Source organism: Callorhinus ursinus, unplaced genomic scaffold (genome assembly GCF_003265705.2).
Source record: "Callorhinus ursinus isolate GAN/ISIS: 27379988/994484 unplaced genomic scaffold, GSC_fseal_2.0 scaffold20, whole genome shotgun sequence".
Lineage (NCBI taxonomy): Eukaryota > Metazoa > Chordata > Mammalia > Carnivora > Otariidae > Callorhinus > Callorhinus ursinus.
Genome location: NW_027397082.1, coordinates 22,791,457 through 22,800,224, shown reverse-complemented (window position 1 = coordinate 22,800,224; position 8,768 = coordinate 22,791,457). Strand labels below are relative to the sequence as shown.

Sequence of the window (8,768 nt, the reverse complement as noted above, 5' to 3'; positions counted from 1 at the left end):
TCTTTCTTTCTTTCTTTCTTTCTTTCTTTCTTTCTTTCTTTCTTTCTCTTTGCATATGCATGTCCAATTTTCCAGCACCATTTGTTGAAAAGACTATCTTTCTCCATTGACTTACCTTTTCTCCTTTGTCAGAAATATCAGATAACTATATTTGTGTGAGTGTATGTCTGAGCTCTCTATTCTGTTTCATTGACCTATTTGTCTATTTTTTGTCCATACCACACTGTCTTGATTGCTATAGCTTTATTGTAAGTCTTAAAGTTGTATAGTATCAGACATCTAACTTTGTTCTTCAGCATCAAGTTGGCTGTTTTGGGTCTTTTGTCTTTCTATATAAACTTTAGTGATCAGTTTATTGATTAGACAAAATAATTTCCTGGGATTTTGATTGGGATTAAATCAATTCTTAGATCAAGTTGGGAAGAATTGACATTTAACAATATTGAGACTTTCTGTCCATGAACATGGACTATTCCTCCATTTATGTAGATCTTTGATTTCCTTCATTAGAGTTTTGTAGGATTCCTTATATAGATTCTGTGTATATTTTGTTATAAATACCTAAGTATTTCTCTTTTTTTCTAGTCCTAGTGTAAATGGTATTATTTTTTAATTTCAAATCCCAATTGTTCATTGCTGCTATTTGGGAAAGTGATTGATTTTTGTATATTAATCTTGTCATCTTGAAATCTTGCCATCATAGCTTACTAGTCCCAGGAAGTTTTGTTCATTTATTTGTTTGTTTTGTCAATTCTTTGGGGTTTTCTACACAATCTTGTCATCTGTAAGCAAAGACGGTTTTATTTCTTCCTTGCCAATCTTATTTAATTTTCTTGTCTTTTTGTATTAGCTAGGACTTCCAGTACAGTTTTGTTTTTGTTTTAAGATTTTATTTTTAAGTAATCTCTACACCAACCACATATCAAGAGTCTCATGCTCTACTGACTGAGCCAGCCAGATGCTCGTCTAGTACAATTTTGAATAGCAGTGGTGAGAATGGACGTTCTTGCCTTGTTCCCAATCATAGAAGGAAAGCATCTATTTTCTCTCATTAAGAATGATCCCAGCTGTGAGTTTCTGTAGGTGTTCTTTATCAAGCTGAGACTTGATTTGCTGAGAATTTTTATACTGCATAGGTATTGGATTTTGTCAAATGTTCTTTCTGCATCTATTGATATGATCATATGGTTTTTCTTCTTTAGCCTGTTCATGAAATGGATTGCATTAATTGATTTTTGAGTATTGAAATAGCCTTGTAATACCTGGAATAAATCCCATTTAGTTGTGGTGTATAATTCTTTTTGTATATTGTTGGATTTGATTTGCTATTTTGTTGAGGATTTTTGCATCTATATTCATGAGAGATAATCGGTCCTGGGCTTTCCTTTCTTGTAATGTATTTATCTGGTCTTGGTAATAGGGTAAAGCTGGCCTCACAGAATGAGTTAAGAAGTATTTCCTCTGCTTCTATTTTCTGGAAGAGATTCTAGAGAATTGATATCATTTCTTCTTGAAATGTTTAGTAGAATTCACCAGTAAGCCCATCTGGGCCTGGTGCTTTCTGTTTTGGAATATTACTGATTATTGATTCAATTTCATTGCTAGTTAGAGGCCTATTCAGGTTATCCATTTCTCCTTTTGTGAGTATCAGTAGTTTTTATCTTTCAAGAGATTAGTCCATTTCATCTAAGTTATCAATTTTGTGGGCATAGAGTTTGTTCATAGTACTTTTTTATTATCCTTTTGATGTTCAGTAGAAATGACTCTTCTTCCATTTCTGATATTAGTTGTGTCTTGTCTCTTTTTTTTCTCATTTAGCCTGGCAAGAAGTTTATCATTTTATTGATTTTTTTTCAGAGAACTAGCTTTTGGTTTCATTGACTTTTCTTTATTGTTTTCCTGTTTCAATTTTATTTATTTATGCTCCAATTATTATCTATTTCCTTCCTCTTGACTTAGGCTTATATTCTTCTTCTTTCTTCAGTTTCCTAAAGTGGAAGCTTACATTAATGATTTTAGAACTTTCTTTTCTAATATATATATAATGCTATATATTTCTCTCTAAGCACTGTTTCACTGCATCCCACAAATTCTGATAAGTTATATTTTTATTTTCATTTAGTTCAAAATATTTTTTTAAATTTCTCTTAGACTTCTTTTTTGACTTGTTATTTGGAAGTGTGTTGTTTAATCTCCAAATATCTTGGAATTTCCAACTATCTTTCTGTTATTGGTTCTAGTTTAATTCCACTGTGGTCTGACAGCATACTTTATATGACTTCTATTCTTTTAAATTTGTTAAGATATGTTTGTTTGCTTTTGGTCATGGGGTGGAGCTCCTGGGCAGCACAGTTTCTTTTTTGAACTTTGAAATATTGATATATTAAATGAATATGTAATTTAAATATAGACATACCAAATAAATATGTAGGTTTAAACTAAATCAGATATTTTCTTCTATTTGATTCTAGGGTAAACAAATGGTGACAGGAACCAAAAAAATTATGAAAAGTTATGAGACACAAACTCCATGTTAAGTAAATTCTTTTTTATCATGTGGGAAATACAATATAATATTTAATGAAAAACAATTTACTCAAAACCATATATAATACAGTGTACATATTGTCTAAAACTGTAGGGTCCACAGTCAGATCTAGGTTTGAATTCCAGTTCCCTACTTACTACTGTGTGACTTTGGACAAAGTTTTTACCTCTGTTCCTCAGTTTCTTTTATTGTTAAATAGGAATAACAATGTTTCTACCTCATAAAGTTATTATGAAAATCATAGACTTCAAAATCTAAAAAGGGTTAAGAATAGTGCTTTGTCTTGGTAGGCATTCAAGAAATATTAATTAAATAATAATGATAGTTAACTACTTTCATAAATATATCTAAAATATAGTTGTAGTAAGGGTGCTCGGCTGGCAAGAATGCAACTCTTGATCTTGGGGTTATGAGTCTAAGCCCCCCATTGGGCATAGAGCTCACCATATATATACATGATTGATCAATATACTCACAAAAAAAGAGCCTGAAAGGAAATATACATAAATATGTGGGGGTAAGATTATGGATGACTTCTTTTAATTCTTCTGATTAAAAAAATGTATTATTTTTATATTAAGAAGTAAACATTTTTATTTTATTATTATTTTTAAAGATTTTATTCATTTATTTATTTGACAGAGACACAGTGAGAGAGGGAACACAAGCAGGGGGAGTGGGAGAGGGAGAAGCAGGCTTCCTGTGGAGCAAGAAGCCCGATGCGGGGCTCAATCACAGGACCCTGGGATCACGACCTGAGCCAAAGGCAGACGCTTAACAACCGAGCCACCCAGGCACCCCAAACAATATTTTTAAAAAGGGAGCTTATTCTATCTGCAAATGCAGAAAAGACTTCTGATTTAGCTGTAAAGCACCTTGGCCCAGGGTCCCACATGGCCTAGTTTAAGAACCCCTGCCCTGTCACATGTCACACACATGCTCAACAGCCCTTTTTGAGGGTTGCTCTGACCGCCTTTACTCAGCCTTGCCTCTCAGGCAGTCCAAGGCTTCAAAGGGGTGGCCATGTAGGCAGGCCCAGATTCCCATATGGCCATGCTAACCTTGGTAACTAGGTAAGAAATCTGAACCTCCTCTCCTGGGTAGTCTGCTGACTTGGTTGGGAGGGCTGCATGTGGGGGAGCCCTCTATGAGTTGTGAGGGGGCTATTGCTCCTGGAACCTTCTCTGGAGGGAAGATCTTCCTCCTCTGGGACTCTCCCTCCTCTGCCTCCCTCCATTAGCAGTTGGACTTGGGTCCTGAGAGCAGGGCTCAGGTCACATAGCTTGGGGCTGAGTTTTGTGGGTACATGATGTCCTCCTCACCTGACACTTTCTACCTTTCAATGTCATTAAGGTCCACACTATGACTTGCCTAATCAAAAGCTCCATTTCTATTTAGGTTTTCTGCAAGTCCCTACCACCCCTCTTCTTCTGTGACTTCCATTGGCTTAGGGCCACTTCCCTTTCCAAGTCTGGCCAACTGACAGAAGTCTCTCAGCTATCAGCCAATCCAATATGATAATATTATATTTGTAATATATAGAAATAACATATATTTTAAAATCATATATACATATATCCTTTTAATATTCTTGGGTTTTCATCATTCTAAGAAATTCTCAGTCACTAAAAACCATACATACCCACATTAAAATTTCCTCCCAAAATTGTAATTTCCCCCCTCAAATTATTCAAGCACCCGAGGCACTGAGCAGAAAAGGGCCCCTTGTTTGGCTGCCTGTGGAACTTGACAGGGACACTTCCCCTTTGGGGCTTGCACTTCTCCTGGGCTGCAAAGTCAGCCTCCCGCAGCCTCCTCTCCCACCTTCACTTGACCACAGCTTTGCTCAACGACTTCTTCTTCCTAGTTCTTGAAACCGTTCACTCTTCTCTGCTTCTTACTGTCTGTCTGTCTACCGGCTTCTTTTCTCCCATACCCTCACCCCACCACTCCCTTGATCACCAGGCCAGCCCCGAAGTCAAAAAAGTCCGCCTCACCTGCTCCTTTTTCCTTCCTTGCATTGACTCTGTCCACATAGACATCCCTCACCTTTCCCCATATATTCACTATTTCTTTTTCCAGTTTGTTGTTATTGTTGTGATTTTGCCTCTTAACAGAAGACGAATACGTACATGAATGTGAGGAAAGAGTAGGTATGTAAACGGCAGTTAAGGTCCTAGGGGGCTGGACTGTCCTGGATATTGACTGTTGGGACTGGCTTAAAGACACAAGAAGAAGCCCTGAAAATCCTACTCCAACCCTTTCACTGTTCCTGTCTTCCAGAGAAATATTTTCTTAGGGCAAAAATGAAACTTATGAATTTGATGCTAAGAACCTTTTGAGGCCCATGGAGCAATGCAATATTCCCCCATGTTAAATTTATCTGGATAGATTAAAATTCAGGAAGCTATAGACCAAAAACAAAGGGGGGGGTAATGAATATTCACTGCAGAAAATTTCAAAATATAACAAAGTCAAAAGGCGAAGATAAAAACAGGCTGCAATCTCCTCAGTCCACAACAGCATTGTTGCAATGCTTGCAGACTTTGCTGATACCTGGACGGAACACAGGCCCAGGGACCCTCATCTACAATTCCAGGAAGTGAAAACCTCGGGAAACACAAGGTTGTTTTGCTTTTGTTTTTGTTTTCTAAGTTTGCAGCAAGCTTGTTTGGCTACACAACCTGACCCAAAAAATGATGAGACACTATTCATAGTCTTCCTCCCACTTAGAGTGAATATTCAGGTTCCACCGCAGAAATGTTCGTGGGTTTGATTGGCAGTTGCTGCCTCACACACTGAGGCTGTTCTGTAATCATGTGCCTTTGTAAAATCGGAGAAATTCTGAATTCCAAAACATACTTGACCCTCAAGGGTCAGAATTGGGGACCTGAAGACTTCAAAGAAGTAATGATAATAATGATTCCACGTGGCATTTACGCGCTCCAGGTACTGCTCAGCACTTTGTATGTATTAATTAATTAAATCCTTATACAGCCCCACAAAGGAGGTACTATCAACTTCATCTCCATTTTACACACAAGGAAAGGGATGCCATTGTACTTACTGTTTTACTGCTTGCTTTCTGCGCTGGATAATATGTCCTGAACATCTTTCATTTCAGTGACTATGAATCTACAGCCTTACCCCTAGTGATTGCATTGTCTTATTGTGGGACTGTGTTGGTAGCCAGTCCCCTGCTGTTGGGCACAGGCTGTGTTCACACCCTTCCTTTTTGATGCGTTTCTCTTGGAGATCCTTCAGTAGAGGCCTGTCAGTTGTCCCTCTCAAACCTTTGGTTCTGAGAGGCCAGTACATCCTAGTACTTGCTTACTGGCTCCTTAGAAGGAAGCCCGTCCTGCCTCTTGACCATCTCCGTTTATATTTTTTATTTTTTGTTATTCTAACATAAATGTTCTCATCCTCTGTAGATCTCTACCCAATTCCCCAGCATTTGAGAAATCCATTTCGCCATGACTAAGGCAGAATCTGAAATGGCAGCTATCTCTCACTTCGTCAGCGTGCCCCCTCTTGCTTCCGGCCCCTAACTGACCCACTTCCTCTCTGTGCGCTCTTGTTTCAGAAGGCTAGCGTGTCAGCTCCGTGATGACATCTCTTGGGTCTACATTTCTACTGCTTGATTGCTAAGCATTTAGTCAAATGGGTCCTTCTTTGATGTCATTTAATCTTGATTCTTTTCCCGTAGTTGCCACTAAAATTGTCTCGTGGCAACTGTATTGGTTTCCTGTGGCTCCTGTGACAAATGACCACAAACTTGGTGGCTTAAAACAAAAGAAATTTATTCTTTCACAGGTCAGAGGGCCAAGATTCCAAAATCTAGGAGTGGGCTGAGTCGACAATGGAGGTTTTGGCAGAGCCACGCTCCATCTGAAGGCCTGGTAGAGAATCCTCCCCTCCCCCTCCAGCATCTGGCTGCATTACCCAAATTGCAGTCTTCATCTTGGACTTCTCCTCTTCCTCCCGTGCCTCTCCTCTGTGTCTCTTATGAGGACACTTGTTATTGGATTTAGGGTCCACCCAGATAATCCAGGATGATCTCATCTTGACATTACATCTGCTCAGATCCTGTCTCCAGCTTCCAGGGGTCAGAACATGGACATACCTTTCCGGAGGCTGCCACCGAATCCACCACAGCACCACTCTTCCCGGGTCTAGGGATTGATTTTTTTTCCCCTTCACACTTTCCAAGGAGGGTCTCTTACTTTTCCAATTCCCACCCAGGAGAGTCCTTATGCCTTGGAGATCTTTCAGTCACGTGGAGCTCGCAGGGACAAAACAATGGTCATGAGCAAAATGGTTCCTTTCTTCTGCTGATCCATAAAAGAATCCCAAACAGTCCTTTCACATTTATCATATTTAATAATATATCTTCTTTAGCAAATTGAGTATTTTTACTTAGGCTAAAATGACGCACAGCTTTCTTTATCTCAAAAACCAAAGGTTAAATCCCAAGGGGGAAGGAGTGATTTCTTGGGTGCCTAGAATATAGTAAGTGCTGTTCTCTATTATGTCATTTAACTCTCAGAACAACTCTGAGTCTTAGGGTCCATTTTCTGTAAAGAATAGAAAATTGAGGCTCAGAGAGGTTAAGTAACTTGTTTAAAATCACACCGTACCTAGCAGGACCCAGCTCTGTCAAACCTAATAGCCTTTAGTCTTGCCTCTATACCAAAATGACTTGGATTTTTGTAGGTCAGTGCAGCACATAAACAATAAATAACTCAGAGGTCACTAATAATAGCAACAAGACCAGAAGCTTGGTCTTGACTGCTGCCAGTTCTTTGCTCTTTCCCCCACACCACACTCTCCATTCAGAACAGAGGCATCCTTTGAACTGACAGAAAGACACACACCCTGACTGAGTTCAGAAATAGCCTGAACGTTGGAGTTGGAGTCTGAGTCTATTCCAGCTTCACTGCTTGGTGATGGCTGCTTCTGGACCAATCATTTGGCACCTTTGAAGCTCAGCTCCCTTATCTGTAAAATGGGATGATAATGACACCAACCTCTCTGCATTGTTTCGAGCAATAGAGAATGCATGCTAACGTACATGTACGAAGGTGTTCCCCAAATGGTAGCTATGACAACTATGTATAATGCAATCTGATGTTTCTATAAAATTAGAGGGGTTTTTTATTATAAAAGAAAAAGTAATTCATGCTTATGGTAAAGAGTATAAAGTAACACCTCTCTGCTCTAAAAGAACCCAGTCCTAGTTCCTGGAGGTAGCTGTTGCTAACAGTCTCTTCTGTAAGCTTCTGCAAATATTCCATGCGTTTGGAAGTATATATCCATTTGTGACACAAACAGGCTCATACAAGTTCACAGCTTCTTTTTTACTGAATCATTGTCTGGGTGTGTTCTCTAGGAAGCAGACTCTGAGATGGACTTCAGGGTGCAGAATGCTTATGAGGTGGTGCTGGTGGGACTAACATCTGTGGAAGGGAGAGAGGGAGCAGGGGTGGGGAGAGGGAGAGGTCTTACACAGCCTCGGTCAACCCCAGAGTTCCGGAGCAACACTCACACCACCCCACTCCCGGTGAGCCAGCCTGGGAAGGCAGCTCTACTGCAGCTGAGGCCATCTCTGAAAGGGGGGACGGCAGAGGGCTGTGTACTCCCTGCAGCTGACCGCAGCAAGTCCTTCTGTAGGGGGCTCTAGCAGCGCCTGGTGTCCACCTCAGTGATGTCAGGATGACTAGGAAGACAGGAAAACTGAGGGAATACAGGTATCCAACTTCTCAGCCCTCTTGCCTAACAGCTGGAAGACCCAAACCCTGGAGACCCAGTGAGTCCGGATGCATGGGGTTGTGTCATCTTTAAAGTAGTTTTATGGGAATTTTTATAGTCCAGGGACAGTCACCATCACTTTGTCTTCCTCTTCTGACAGCAGAGCTTCTGGTTTCTCTTTGGCTGGGATGTATGGCAAAGGGCTGGGAGAGGAAGCAATTAAGTTTCAACATACATTTCTCTGACAAGTAATGAAACCAGAAAGTAGCTGAGGATTCCCACCCTATAAAAGACAAGCACAGGGGCGCCTGGGTGGCTCAGTCATTAGGCATCTGCCTTCGGCTCAGGTCATGATCCCAGGGTCCTGGGATCGAGCCCCACATCGGGCTCCCTGCTCTGCGGGAAGCCTGCTTCTCCCTCCCCCACTCCCCCTGCTTGTGTTCCCTCTCTCGCTGTGTCTCTCTCTGTCAAA

General features: G+C 40.4%; 1 long non-coding RNA gene across 1 annotated transcript in view; it reads right to left on the bottom strand.

Moving 5' to 3' along the window:
• Positions 1–6,367: 6,367 nt before the first annotated feature.
• LOC112830977 (uncharacterized) overlaps positions 6,368–8,768 on the bottom strand; it is a 33,278-nt gene continuing 30,877 nt past the window's right edge. The window contains exon 3 of the long non-coding RNA XR_003210036.2: positions 6,368–8,499. This is a non-coding gene — a long non-coding RNA (uncharacterized lncRNA). The remainder of the gene's footprint in view (positions 8,500–8,768) is intronic.